The sequence below is a fragment of the Panthera uncia genome, chromosome A2, assembly GCF_023721935.1.
Source record: "Panthera uncia isolate 11264 chromosome A2, Puncia_PCG_1.0, whole genome shotgun sequence".
Classification (NCBI taxonomy): domain Eukaryota; kingdom Metazoa; phylum Chordata; class Mammalia; order Carnivora; family Felidae; genus Panthera; species Panthera uncia.
In genome coordinates, this window is record NC_064816.1 from 57978070 (window position 1) to 57993371 (window position 15302).

The following is a 15302-nucleotide window of genomic DNA, read 5'->3' on the forward strand; positions in this document are numbered from 1 at the left end:
AAGCTCTGGAAAATATAAACCACTGTTGATCACATTTCTGTGTTATATTAGGTATTATTGATAATCAATATTTTGTTTTTACTGCTAATAAGAATGAGAGATAGCAAAGCAATGACTGAAAACCTTGCCTCTGGAGCCAGAATATCTGGGTTGAAATCTGAGAGCCACCAATTACCAACTCTGGAAACATGGGCAAGATAGAATCTTCTCAGGGCCATAGTTTACTCATTTGAAAAATCGGGTAGAAATAGGTGCCTTTCTCTGAGGGTTGAATGAGTTAATATTTGTACAGTGACTAATACATTGGCTGGTGCATGGTCTCTTCCCCTTCCTGAAAATCCGTATACCGTTGTGAGGATCCGTGTTCCCTTCGGTAAAATGGAAGCTCACAGAATTGCTGCCCTAAGTTCAGAAGGTAATTAGTGCTCTGTAAAGGGAGTTAAGTAAATCCACAGGGGCTTCGAGACCCCAAATTGGAAGAAATCTCAGAGGACCGGGGTTAGGAAGAGTTTGGGAGCAAGCAACTGTTAAATGGCGTAGTTCAAGGCAGTAATGATTGCTACTAGAGTGAGGGAGGTCAGATAATTTTTTTAAATAAACTTAGTTAAATTTAAAATATATTTTTAAAAAATAAAAAATAAATAAAATATATTTTATGGGGCACCAGGGTGGCTCAGTCAGTTAAGCATCCAACTCTGGATTTTGGCCCAGGCCATGATCTCATGGTAGTGAGACAGAGCCCACATCTCATTGGGCTCTGTGCTGGGTATGGAGCTTGCTTAAGATTCTCTCTCTCCCTCTCTCTCTCTACCCCTCCCTCACCTCAAAAATAAATACATAAATACATAAATACATAAATAATACTTTAAAGTAATAACTATATACAAGGTCTCTGATATATTATTCATCCTTAACATAAGTTTTAGTGTGTGTGCCATTTCACTGCCTGGTGGATGATTCTGTTCTAACCAGCCCATACTGTTGGACATAAATACTGCTGCAGTATTCATTATTATAAGGAATATGGACAATAAATATCCTCATAGCCAAAACTCCCCAACCATGATTATTTCATACAGTAATCATCCATGATTATTTCCTTAAGCCAAGTTTCTAGGAGCTGTATTTCTAGGTCAGATGATATTAGTATTTTAAGTCTTTTCAGATAAATATATAATATACATATATACATACAAGCAAACACATACATATATACCAATACACATGTATATACACTCACAAATATATACACACATGAAAACACATATACGTGCCGATAACATGTATATATGCACTTACATATATACACATACATATATACATATGGACAACACATATACATACACTTACATATTTAAACATACCTACACACAAACCTACAGATTACTCTCCCAGCATAGTCACCAACACCGGTAATAGTGCCAGTTTCCCAAAACTCACTCTGTAAATTTCACAATTTCTTTTATTGCCAGTGTGATAGGTTAAAAAAACAGTATTTTGGCAAAATGGCTCACTAGGAAGTTCCCGGTTCTCATATCCCCACAGAAACGTGAAGAAAACCACCTGAAACTCTCTGAACTAATTGTGTAGAGGCTCTGAACACCCAAGATTTACAGCAACCAAGCAAACACTCAAGCAAGAAAAGGCCATATTTAAAATTGCAGGAAAATTCAGTGGCATTTTTAATTGCGTTGTCTCACCCTTCCCCCACAGTAGCAGTGGCCTTGGCCTTCAACAGGTAGTATCCAGTTTCCCAGTCCCCACAGATTCATTGCCTTCAACAGGCCTTATTCGCAAACTACCTTAGAACAAACGGTAAAGGGAGTCCTTCCGACTGAAATGGCAGGGCACTATGGGCAAGAGACAACCCTAAAGCCTGAAACTATAAAACTCTTGGAAGAAAACCTAGGGAAAAAGCTAAATACTGCACTCTGCAATGAATTCTTGGATAAAACACCAAAAGCACAGGCAACAATAGCAAAAAATAGACAAATGAGATTATATCAAACTGAAAAACAAATGCACAGCAAAGGAAACAATCAGCAAAACGAAAAGGCAACCTATGGAATGGAAGAAATTATTTGCAAACCACAAATCCCATATGAGGTTAATATTCAAAATATAGAAGAACTCCTACAACTCAATAATAATTTTTTAAAAACTGATTTAGGAGTGCCTGGGTGGCTCAGTCGGTTAATCTTCTGACTTTGGCTCAGGTCATGATCTCAGGGTTCATGGGTTCAAGCCCCGCATTGGGCTCTCTGCTGTCAGCACAGCGCTTGCTTCAGATCCTTTGTCCCCCCACCCTCAGAAATAAATGAATAAACTTAAGGAAGACTGATTTTAAAATGGGCAAAGGACCTCTAGACATTTCTCAAAAGAAGACGTACAAATGGCCAACAGGTATATAAAAGGTGTTCAACATAACCTCATCAGGGAAATGCAAATGAAAACCACAATAAGATATCACCTCACACCTGTTAGAATGGCCATTGTCAAAAAAACAAAACATGTGTTGGTAAGGATGTTGAGAAACAGGGTACCTTGTACACTGTTGGTGGGAATGCAAACTGGTGCAGCCACTGTGGAAAACAGTATAGAGGTTCCTCAAAAACCTAAACATAGAAATACCATATGATCCGGGGCACCCAGGTGGCTTAGTGGTTGGGCATCCAACTCTTGATTTTGGCTCAGGTGATGACTCCAGAGTTGTGGGATCAAGCCCCGTGTTAGGCTCTGCACTGAGCATGGAGTTGATTAGGATTCTCATTCCCTCTCTCTCTCTCTCTCTCTCTCTCTCTCCCTCTCTCTCCCTTCCCCACCCCTCTCCCCCAATCACAGGCTCTCTCTCTCAAATAAAAATAAAAAAGAAAAGAAAAATTAAAAGAAAACAATACCATATGATCCAAAATCACACATCTGAGTATATATCCAAAAGTACTGAAGATCTCAAAGAGATATCTATACTCCAATATTCACTGCAGCATTATTCATAATAATCAAGATATGGAAACAACCTAATTGTCTATCAAGGAATCAATGGATAAAGAAAAATGTGGTGTATAAATACAATAGAATATCAGTGAGCCTTTAAAACATAGAAAATCCTGACATTTGCAATGACATGGATGTACCTGAAGAACATTACACGAAGTGAAATAGACCAAAGGACAAATACTGCATGATCCCACTTTTAAGAGGAATCTAAAATAGTAAATTTAAAACCACAACATAGTATAGTGGTTGCCAGGGCTGGGAGGAGGGAAAAACGGAGAGGTGTTGGTTAGTCAAAGTTACGTAAAATGAGTAAGTTTTAGAGATCTAATGTACAATATAGGGTCTATATTAACACTCAATGGTATACTTAAAATATGCTAAGAAGGTAGATCTTCTGTTAAGTGCCATTAACCACATACACACAAGCATATATATATATATATATATATATATATATATATATGTAAAATAAATAAATAAATAAACATAAATAATAACAATACATATAGGGAATGAGAGGAAAGCTTTTGGAGGTGATGGATAGGTTTATGGCCTTCATTGTGATGTTTTCACAGGGATATTATGATCTCCAAGCTTATCAAAGTGTATACATTATGTATGTACAGCTTTTTGAATTTCAGTCATACTCGATAAAGAGATTGAGAAAAGTCCATTGCACTTCCACTCACTAACAATGAGCAATATGAAAAAGAAATTAAGGAATCAATTCTATTTTCATTAGCATCAAAAAGAAAAAATCTTTAGAAATACATTTACTCAGGGGTGCCTGGGTGGCTAAGTCGGTTGAGTGTCTGACTTCGGCTCAGGTCATGATCCCACCGTTGGTGGGTTTGAGTCCCGCGTCGGGCTCTGTGCTGACAGCTCAGAGCCTGGAGCCTGCTTTGCGTTCTGTGTCTCTCTCTCTGTCCCTCCTCTACTCAAGCTCTCTGTCACTCTCTCAAAATAAATAAATAAACATTGAAAAAATTAAAAAAAAAAAAAGAAATACATTTACTCAAAATGACAAAAAATGTGACACTGGAAACTACAAAACAATGTTGAAAATACTAATGCAGATATAAATAAGTGGAAAGATATCCCATGTTCACAGATTGGAAATCTTAATACTGTTAAGATGTCAATGTTACCCAAAGCAATTTACAGATTCAATGGAGTTCCAATCAAAATCTCAAAACATTTGTTTACAGAATAGAAGAAGTCATCCTAAAATTTATACAGACTCTCAAGAACACTGAATAACAAAAACACTCTTAAAAATGAAGAACAAAGTTGGAGGACTCATACATCCAAATTTCAAAACTAGCTATAAAACTTAGTAATCAAAATAGTGTAGTACATAAACACAGACATATAGGCCAATGGAATAGAAAAATGAGCCCAGAAATAAATTCTCACATACATGGTCCAACATATTTTTGACTCAAGTGCTAAGACCATTCAATGTGGAAAGGACAGTTTTTCAACAAGAATGAAGTTGGACCCACAGCTTACATCATACACAAAAATTACTCAAAATTGGTCAAAGACCCAAACATGCAAGTTAAAACAATAAAACTCTTGGAAAAACCATAGGAGAAAAGCTTCATGACACTGATTCTTTTGGATCTGACACCAAAAGCATAGGCAACAAAAGAAAAAACTTGATCAATTAGACTTCTTCAAAGTTTAAAAATTTTTGTGTATCAAAGGACATTACCAAAAGAGTGAAGACTACCCACAGAATGGGAGAAGATATTTGCAAATCATATATTTGATAATGGACTCATATCTAAAATACATAAGAAACCCTACAACTCAACCACAAAAAAAAAAAAAAAAAAAAACAACCCAAACAACCCAATTAGAAAATGGGCAAAGGGCTTGAATAGACATTTCTCCAAGGAAGATATACTCACAGCAAATGAGCACATGAAAATATGCTCAACATCATTAGTCATTAAAGAAATGCATTAAAGTATGTGTGATACCACTTCCCACATACTAAAATGACTACCACCAATCAAAAGAAAATATCAAGTGTCAATAGGATGTGGAGAAACTGGGACCCTAGTACAGTGTTGGTGGGAATGTAAGATGGTTTGATCACTGTAGAAAACAGTTTGGCAGTTGCTAAAAATGCGAAACACAGAAATACCATGTGATCCAACAATTATGCTTCTGGGGTATATGTCCCAAAGAAGTGAAAGCAGGAACTCAAACAGATACTTGTACACCAAGGTTCAAAGTAGCAGGTATTCACCATAGCGAGAAGGTGGAAACAACCCAAATGCCCATCAACAACTAAATGGATAAACAAAATATGGTATAAACATAAAATGGAGTATTATTCATTCACAAGAAATGGTGGAATTTTGATTCATACTACAACACGGATGAAACTTGAAAACACACTATGTGAAATAAGCCAGACACAAAAGGATATTGTGGGACTCCACTTATGTGAGGAACCCAGAGCAGGCAAACTAACAGACACAGAAAGTGAATTAGCAGTTACCAGGGTCCAGAGGTGGGAGAATGGGGAGTTACTGCTTAGTAGTTACAGAGTCTCTGTGGAATGATAGTTTTAGAAAAACTGATGTCATGGTTGTACAACATTGGGAATGTAATGAATGCCACAGAACTGTACACTTAGAATTATTACAATGGTAAATTTTATGTTGTATATATTTTGCCAAAACAAAAAAAATTGAAGAGAATCTATTTAGACATCTCAGAAATTTAAAAAGTATATTGTTGAAATAAAAGGTCTGAAAGAGTGGATTTTAATTATCAGAAAATGCAAGCTATATACCTAATCAGAGCTAATCCTAAAACCAGTTAAAAGCACTGAAAATTTATTTTAATATCAGAATTATCTAATGAGTTGGTAAGAAAGCTGGGCATTCTCTGGTCAGGTCCCAGAAGCAAAGAGGTGAGCCTAGAGAATGACAGCAGCTTCCTTCTGGGGACCTTCACCACACCAGAGAACCTGCATTCGAGATTTCACAGCTTCCAGCATTTGAGGAACAGAAACCAGCCCTCAGGACCCATCCAAGGTAGGGGCTGTAAAAGAGTAGCCTCTGTCTCTAAGGCTAGGATTCCAAAGGGTCGTACCCATTGAAAGAGAAATAACTGGCCTCCACCCCTGAGGAGAGTGTCTCCAATTTGGTTTGGAAGAGGATTCCCTCTGAGGATATGAAAACCATGAGTAGCCCTTTCATGGCTGTGCAGCCTGAACTCCTACCACCTGGGTAACCTGAAAATTAGAAGGAACTTTAGAGTGATCCTGGGTTGGGAGTGCTTCTAGAGCCTGGCAGATGCCAACACAAATCCCCTCTGAAAGAATCCACATTTATTCGGGGCATCAGAGAATTTATGAAATAAGATTCCAAGAAAAATCAAATTCCAAAGAAAAATTCCAAATAAAATTTTGGTAGTCAAAAATAACACAAACAGAAACATGGCACCATGAATGAGAAAACAAAAACAAAAAACAAAGTCAAACAGACCTTTAAGAATTTCAGATAAATGGAATTATTAGAAACAGACTTTACAATAACTATGTTTAACATTTTGAAATAGACAAAAGATAACCTTGAAATATATCCAAAAAGGATGAGATTTGAAAAACAATCAAAATTTAAATACAATAGAATTGAAATTACAAGTGTAACAGATGGGTTTAATAGCAAATTAGACACACTGAAATTAGTGAAATGGAAAATAGTACTGAAAAGGTTATCAGTAATGGAGAACCAGTCAAAGTGAAGGAAAAGATGAAAAAGGGCTAAGAAACACACAAGATAATGTCAGAAGGTCTAACATATGTATAATTATGGACCCAGACAGGAGAACAGAGAAAATGGAGAAGCAATATCTGAAAAGACAGTTACTAAGAATTTTCCAGAACTGATGAAAGATACTGCCTCACAGCTTCAAAGGGCTAGACAAATCTCAAGTGGGACAAATAAAAAGAAATCCACACCAGGTTCTATAAGAATGAAATGCGTAAGACAAGAGACTGTACTTTAGGTGAGAGGAAATTAGCAGATGGATCTGGGCTTCAAGAAGTAATAAAGAGCACAGAAAATAGTAATTAAAACAAACATTGGCCTTAAAAACAATAATAATGTATTGTGGGTTAAATTTTAAAATGTTTAAAGCAAGAGTTGGAGGCAAAGTAATGGTCTCTCACATACTGATCCCCATACCCTAGGAATATTTCGTGTCACATGGCAAAGGAAAATTAAGAGTGCAGATGGAATTAAGGATGGTCATCAACTGACTTTAATGTGGAGCACCTATCTGGATTGGGGGAAGGGACAATGCCATTACCAGGGTCCAGGAAGGTCGATGAGGAGATGCAAGGACTGCTTGGTCGGCTGTCGCTGGATCTGAAGAATGAGCAAGGGGTCACGAGACAAGATCGACAGGCACTGGGAAAGGAAAGGAAACAGAGTTCTCACCAGGGGCCTCTGGCAAGGAACACAGCCTTGTCAGCACCTCTAAGCTACAGAACTGTAAGATGATGAATTGGTGCTATACCAAGCCACTAAGCTGGTGATAATTTGTTACATAGCAATAGAAAACTAATAGAGAGTTACAATACATGTCCACAATAGCTTCAGAGTTGGAAAATAGAGTTAAAGTATTTTAAGAGTCTTTATCGAGGGTGTAAGTGGTGTGAAACTAGCTGGAAGCAGCTTCTTACAAGCCACTTCTGCACCTCTCTTTCCAAGTGCACATTCACTGAAGGTAGCCTGAAATCAGATGGAAGTATTTACATAACAGAAATAGGCAAGTGTTACAAATTGAACTTTTATTTACTAAATGTGTTACTTTTTAAGAGAAAGAGCATTTGGAATTCTTGGAGTAACAATGAAAGTACTATACCCTAACTTGGCTTCCAAAGTATTTGGGGAGAGGGGTTAACAGTGGGAGAGGAGAAAAAAACACCAAATATATACAAAAGAGGATAAGAAGAAACATGAAACTGGTAGTTCAAGAAAAAGTACAAAACAAGAGGATAGTTATAAATTGAAACATATCAGTAATTACAATCATGTAAATATGCTAAATGTTCAAGTTAAAAGACAGTTTGTCATGCTGGTATTAAGGAGACACTTCTCAAGCATAAGTATACTGAGAGGTTGAAAGTCAAAGGATACAAAAGATATTTAGGTAAATTCTAACCAAAAGAAAGTTTCTATACCTACACTAATACCAGACAAAAGAGATTTCAAGGCAAAAATCACTACAAAGGATAAAGAGGAAAACTTCATAAAGATTAAATGTTATTTCACCTGGCAGATAAAGCAATTTTACATTTGCATGTGCCTCATAATATAACCTTAAATACATAAAACATAAACATTGATAAAATGACGAAGAGTATTTAAAGAAATTCAACTGAGTACATTTTAAAGGTCTTATTGTTTTACTCAGTGATTCGTGAATTGGGCAGCATCCCATGCAGCAGATGGAAAGAAACTCTGAAGAGCTGGACACAATGAAAGACTTTGACAGGCAGAAGGAGCAAGGACAAGGAAGTGGACTGGTTCTAGCAAGGTCACTGCCCTTTAGGGGATGGCAAGGGTGTAGCAGGCAGATGACCTCACTAGTGCTGACCAGGTGGTTCCTGATTGACGAGTCTAAGTCTCAATCTGGTGATGTGGAGTTTAGCACAAGTGACTCCATTTTGGGCCTGTTGTCTTGTTTTTAACAAAGGAAATAGACTAATTTAACATCATGATGGGAGATTTTAGCATCATTCAGAAACACACACACAATCAATTAAGCACATGGGATATACAAACATAAATCTGACTTAAGGGACATTTTTGATGTATGGAAAAGTCACAATGATTGTACAAAATTCCCCTATCCTCTACACCCACTATAGCCAAATGTTAACATCTTATATAACCACAGTTCAATTATCAAAAGTAAGAAATTAACATTATTGCAATGTCACCAAATAAACTACAGACCTCACTCAGATTTCACCAGCTATCCCACTAATGGTTTTTTTGGTCCCAAAATCCAATCCAGGGCTCCACTCCAATTTAGCTGTCATGTTTCCTTATTCTCTCCTAATTTGTGACAGATCCTGTCTTTCCTTGTCTTTTATGACCTTGACACTTTTGAAGAGTACAGGTCAGGTATTTTGAAGGTATTTGAAGGTCAGGTCCTTCATTTTGGGTTTGTTTGATGTTATCTCATAAGTAGACTAGGGTCGAGATGGCGGCGTAGGAGGACGCTGGCCTCACCGCACATCCTGCTGATCACTTAGATTCCACCTACACCTGCCTATATAACCCAGAAAACCGCTAGAGGATTAGCAGAACGGAGTCTCCGGAGCCAAGCGCAGACAAGAGGCCCACGGAAGAGGGTAGGAAGGGCGGCGAGGCGGTACGCGCTCCACGGACTGGCGGGAGGGAGCCGGGGCGGAGGGGCGGCTCGCCGGCCAAGCAGAGCCCCCGAGTCTGGCTGGCAAAAGCGGAGGGGCCTGACGGACTGTGTTCCGACAGCAAGGGCGACTTAGCGTCTGGGAGGTCATAAGTTAACAGCTCTGCTCAGAAAGCGGGAAGGCTGGAGGACAAAGGGAGGGAGAGCTGCTGAGCCCCCAGACGACAGAGCTCAGTTTGGTGAGGAACAAAGGCGCTCGCCAGCGCCATCTCCCCCGCCCATCCCCCAGCCAAAATCCCAAAGGGAACCAGTTCCTGCCAGGGAACTTGCTCGCTCCAAGCAAAGACCCAACTCTGTGCTTCTGCGGAGCCAAACCTCCGGCAGCGGATCTGACTCCCTCCCGCTGCCACAGGGCCCCTCCTGAAGTGGATCACCTAAGGAGACACGAGCTAAGCCTGCCCCTCCTGCCCCCGTGCACCTCGCCTACCCACCCCAGCTAATACACCAGATCCCCAGCACCACAAGCCTGGCAGTGTGCAAGTAGCCCAGACGGGCCACGCCACCCCACAGTGAATCCCACCCCTAGGAGAGGGGAAGAGAAGGCACACACCAGTCTGACTGTGGCCCCAGCGGTGGGCTGGGGGCAGACATCAGGTCGGACTGCGGCCCCGCCCACCAACTCCAGTTATACACCACAGCACAGGGGAAGTGCCCTGCAGGTCCTCACCACTCCAGGGACTATCCAAAATGACCAAACGTAAGAATTTCCCTCAGAAGAATCTCCAGGAAATAACAACAGCTAATGAACTGATCAAAAAGGATTTAAATAATATAACAGAAAGTGAATTTAGAATAATAGTCATAAAATTAATCACTGGGCTTGAAAACAGTATAGAGGACAGCAGAGAATCTCTTGCTACAGAGATCAAGGGACTAAAGAACAGTCACGAGGAGCTGAAAAGCGCTTTAAACGAAATGCAAAACAAAATGGAAATGACGACAGCTCGGATTGAAGAGGCAGAGGAGAGAATAGGTGAACTAGAAGATAAAGTTATGGAAAAAGAGGAAGCTGAGAGAAAGAGAGATAAAAAAAATCCAGGAGTATGAGGGAAAAATTAGAGAACTAAGTGATACACTAAAAAGAAATAATATACGCATAATTGGTATCCCAGAGGAGGAAGAGAGAGGGCAAGGTGCTGAAGGGGTACTTGAAGAAATTATAGCTGAGAACTTCCCTGAACTGGGGAAGGAAAAAGGCATTGAAATCCAAGAGGCACAGAGAACTCCCTTCAGACGTAACTTGAATCGATCTTCTGCACGACATATCATAGTGAAACTGGCAAAATACAAGGATAAAGAGAAAATTCTGAAAGCAGCAAGGGATAAACGTGCCCTCACATATAAAGGGAGACCTATAAGACTCGTGACTGATCTCTCTTTTGAAACTTGGCAGGCCAGAAAGGATTGGCACGATATCTTCAGTGTGCTAAACAGAAAAAATATGCAGCCGAGAATCCTTTATCCAGCAAGTCTGTCATTTAGAATAGAAGGAGAGGGGCGCCTGGGTGGCGCAGTCGGTTAAGCGTCCGACTTCAGCCAGGTCACGATCTCGCGGTCCGTGAGTTCGAGCCCTGCGTCGGGCTCTGGGCTGATGGCTCGGAGCCTGGAGCCTGTTTCCGATTCTGTGTCTCCCTCTCTCTCTGCCCCTCCCCCATTCATGCTCTGTCTCTCTCTGTCCCAAAAATAAATAAAAAACATTGAAAAAAAAATTAGAATAGAAGGAGAGATAAAGGTCTTCCCAAACAAACAAAAACTGAAGGAATTTGTCACCACTAAACCAGCCCTACAAGAGATCCTAAGGGGGATCCTGTGAGACAAAGTACCAGAGACATCACTACAAGAATAAAACATACAGACATCACAATGACTCTAAACCCGTATCTTTCTATAATAAGTAGACTAGGGTCATAGATTTTGGAGAACTATACTACAGAAATGTTTTCCAAATTGTTCTGGTTGTGGCCAATGGGAACTTTTTCAGGTTGGCTTCTGTGTCTTTCTTTGTGCCCCCATCATTTTCTCTTTTTACCTAGCACTTCCTTACTGTCTGCCACCAAAGAAACTCCAGAATTAGCTTGTATTCTCCTTGCCTCAGCCCTGGAACCAAGCACTTCTCCAAGTGGCCCTGGCCCCTTGGACTCAAGAATTGTATTTAGAAACCAAGATCTGAGAGCTAGGTGTGCTCATCACTATCAGTGTGTCATTGTTTTTAGGCCCTCAGCTGACAGATCAGGAAAACCTGTGTATATATACCAAGTCATATCTACACATATCTATTGATCTACCTACAAATATATGAGTGTGTGTGTGTGTATGTATATGTGTGTGTGTGTGTGTGTATGTATGTGTGTGTGTTCAGCAGAAAATAAGAAATGTTGGCAAGAATGTGGAGAAACTGGGACCTTTGTGCATTGGTGGTGGCATTGTAAAATGGTGGTCATTGTGGAAAAAGTATGGTGGTCCTCAAAATGTTAAACATAAAGGGGCACCTGGGTGGTTCAGTCAGTTAGGCGTCCGACTTCGGTTCAGGTCATGATCTCACAGGTTGTGGGTTTGAATACCACATCAGGCTCTGTGCTGAAGCTCAGAGTCTAGAGCCTGCTTTGGATTCTGTGCCTCCCTCTCTCTCTGCCCCTCCCCTGCTCACATTCTGTCTCTCTCTCAAAAATAAACATTAAAAATTTTTTTTTCAAAGTTAAACATACAATTAACATTTGATCCAGCAATTTCTTTTCTGGGTATATAACTAAAATAATTGAAAAGATGGACTCCAACAGATATCTGTTCATCAGTGTTCATAAAAACATTATTCACAATAGCCAAAAGGTGGAAACAACCCAAATGACCACTGATGGATAAATAAAAGTGGTATATACATATGATAAAATATCGAAAAAAGGAATGTAATCCCTTGAAAAAAGGAATGTAATTCTGAAATATACTAAAATAAGGATGTTCCTTAAAGACATTATGCTAAGTGAAATAAGCCAAACAAAAAAAGTCTGGTATTAGTGTACAACTATGGTATGAGTCCACTTATATAAGGATACTTGAATAAAAATACAGAAAGTAGAACAGAGGTTACCAGGGCTGTGGGGAGGAAGAATGGGGAGTTACTGTTTAATGGGTTCAGAGTTTCAGTTTAGGATGACAAAAAAAGTTCTGGAAATAGTTAACGATGTTGGTTGCATATCAGTGTGAATGTACTTAATCCCACTGAACTGTACACTTAAAAATGGTACCATGCTATTGGGGAAACCCAGTGTGGAAAGCAGATTGTGACAAATGAACCTAATTGTATTATAAATATATAGCATACCACATTTGGAAAGGGTGGGAATGAAGGAACTAAAACCTACATAACTTTGGAAAAGTGTTTTTTCACTGGATACTATAAGGCTAATGACAAAAAGAATGATACATAAACAGACTGGTTAGTAAATGTTTCACACATCCTGTAACCCACAGGATATGGGGTTAGCAATTCTGAAATTATGAGTATAACAAATATGAAAATATAGATAATGAGAGTATGTTTCCCAACATCAGGGAAAGAAGTTACAGATACACAAAGGAAGAATGCTACCCTGTGGTGCTAGATGAGATTCTGACGTACCAGTATGAACTCTATATGCAATTTTAAAATTGTTGGTAGGGTCACCTGGGTGACCTTGTCAGTTAAGCATCCAAATTCAGCTAAGGTCATGATCTCACAGCTCGTGGGTCAGAGCCCCACATCGGGCTCTGTGCTGACAGCTCAGAGCCTGAACCCTGCTTTGGATTCTGTGTCTCCCTCTCTCTATGTCCCTCCCCCGCTCATGCTGTGTCTCTGTCTCTCTCAAAAAAATTTTTTTAATTGTTAGCAAAATATAATAACATAAAGGTTCCCATTTTAAAATGTGTTCATTGTGGTATATAGTTTTATGAGTTCTGAAAAAAGATTAGAGTTGTATGTTCACCACAGTCCACTCAAAAATTTCCTTTGCAGTTTGTAGTCAGCCTCTTCTCCTAATCCCCAACCCATGGCAACCACTGATCTTTATACTATTCCTCTGGGTTGGCCCTTTCCAGTATGTCATATATATGGACTCATATAATTTATATCCCTTTGGGTCTGGCTTCTTTCATTCAGAATACTTATTTTTAGGTAGTGATAAAAAAATCATAAAGATGAAATGTTAACTTCACCAGGAAAATATAACAATTTCTAATTTGCATGTGACTAATAGCATTGTCTCAAAATATATAAAACAAACACTAATAATGAAAATAAATAACAATCAGTAAAAATACATCATCCTGCTACTTTGCTGAATTCATTTATTAGTTAACAGTTTGTAGCATCGTTAGGATGCTATCATCTGCCAACAGAGATCATTTTACTTTTTCCTGCCACTTTGGATGCCTTTTATTTCTTTTTCTTGCTTAATTGCTCTGGCTAGAACTTCTAGTACGATGTTGTAGAGAAGTAGTGAAAACATCCTTGCCGTATTACTGACCTTAAAGGAAAAGTTTTCAGTCTTTCCCCATTGAGTGTTAATCTGCTGTGTTTTTCATTTATGGCTTTTATTACATGGAAGTAGTTTCCTTCTATTCCTAATTTGTCGTGTTTATCATAAAAGGATGTTGAATTTGACAGATGATTTCTCTGCACCAAATGAGATGATCATGTGTTTTTCCCCTTCATTTTATTGATGTGGTGCATGATATTGATTGATTTGCATAATTTGAACCATCTTTGCATACCAGGGATAAATCCCACTTGGTCATAATGTAAAATCCTCTTAAAATGCTGCTGAATTATTCACTAGTATTTTGTTGACGATTTTTGCATCAATGTTCATAAGGGACATTAGTCTGTAGTTTTCTTTGCTTGCAGTCTTTGTCTGGCTTTGGCCAAGGAGTTATGCTAGCCTCATAGAATGAGCTACAAAATGTTCTCTTCAATATTTTGGAAAGGTTTGAAAAGGCATTCTTCTTTAAATGTTTGGTAAAATTCACCAGTGAAGCTCTCAGGACCAGTGCTTTTCTTTGTTGGGAGATTTTTTAAATTGCTGATTCCATCTCCTTACAAATAATAGGTCTACTCAGACTATCTATTTCTTCATGACTTAGTCTTGGTAGGTTTTTGTTTCTAGAAATTTGTCCATTTCATCTAGATTATCCAATGTGTCAGCATAAGTTGTTCAAGGTACTTCCTTATAAACATTTTTTTTAGTTCTCTAGAATTAATAGTAATGTCCCCACTTTCACTTCTGATTTTAGTAATTGGAGACTTTTCTCTAAGTCATCTAGCTAAAGGTTTGTCAGTTTTTGTTGATCTTTTCAAAGAACCGTCTTTTGGTCTCATTTGATTTTCTGTACCATTTTTTCTACTTTCTATTTCATTGTTCTCTGGTATAATCTTTATTCTTTCCTTTTGCTAGCTGTGGCTTCAGTGTATTCTTTTTCTACTTCCTCAAGTTGTAAAGTTTGGTTGTTGTTTTAGAACTTTCTTGTTTCTAATGTAGACATTTATACCAATGAATTTCCCCCTTAGCACCACTTCCAATGCATCTCATGAGTTCTGTTGTGTCTTTCTTTTCATTTGTCTCTAAGTATTTTCAAATTTCCCTTATGATTTCTTCTTTGATCTGTTGGTTGTTTACAATTGTGTTGTTTAGTGTCCAAAATTTTGTGTATTTTAGTTTTTTACTGACTTCTAACTTTACCCATTGTGGTCAGAGAAGACACTTTGTATTATAACTATCTTTTAAAATCTATTGAGTTAATTTGTGACCCTCCATATGGTCCATCCTGGAAAATCTCCCATGTACACTTGAGAAGAATGTGTATGC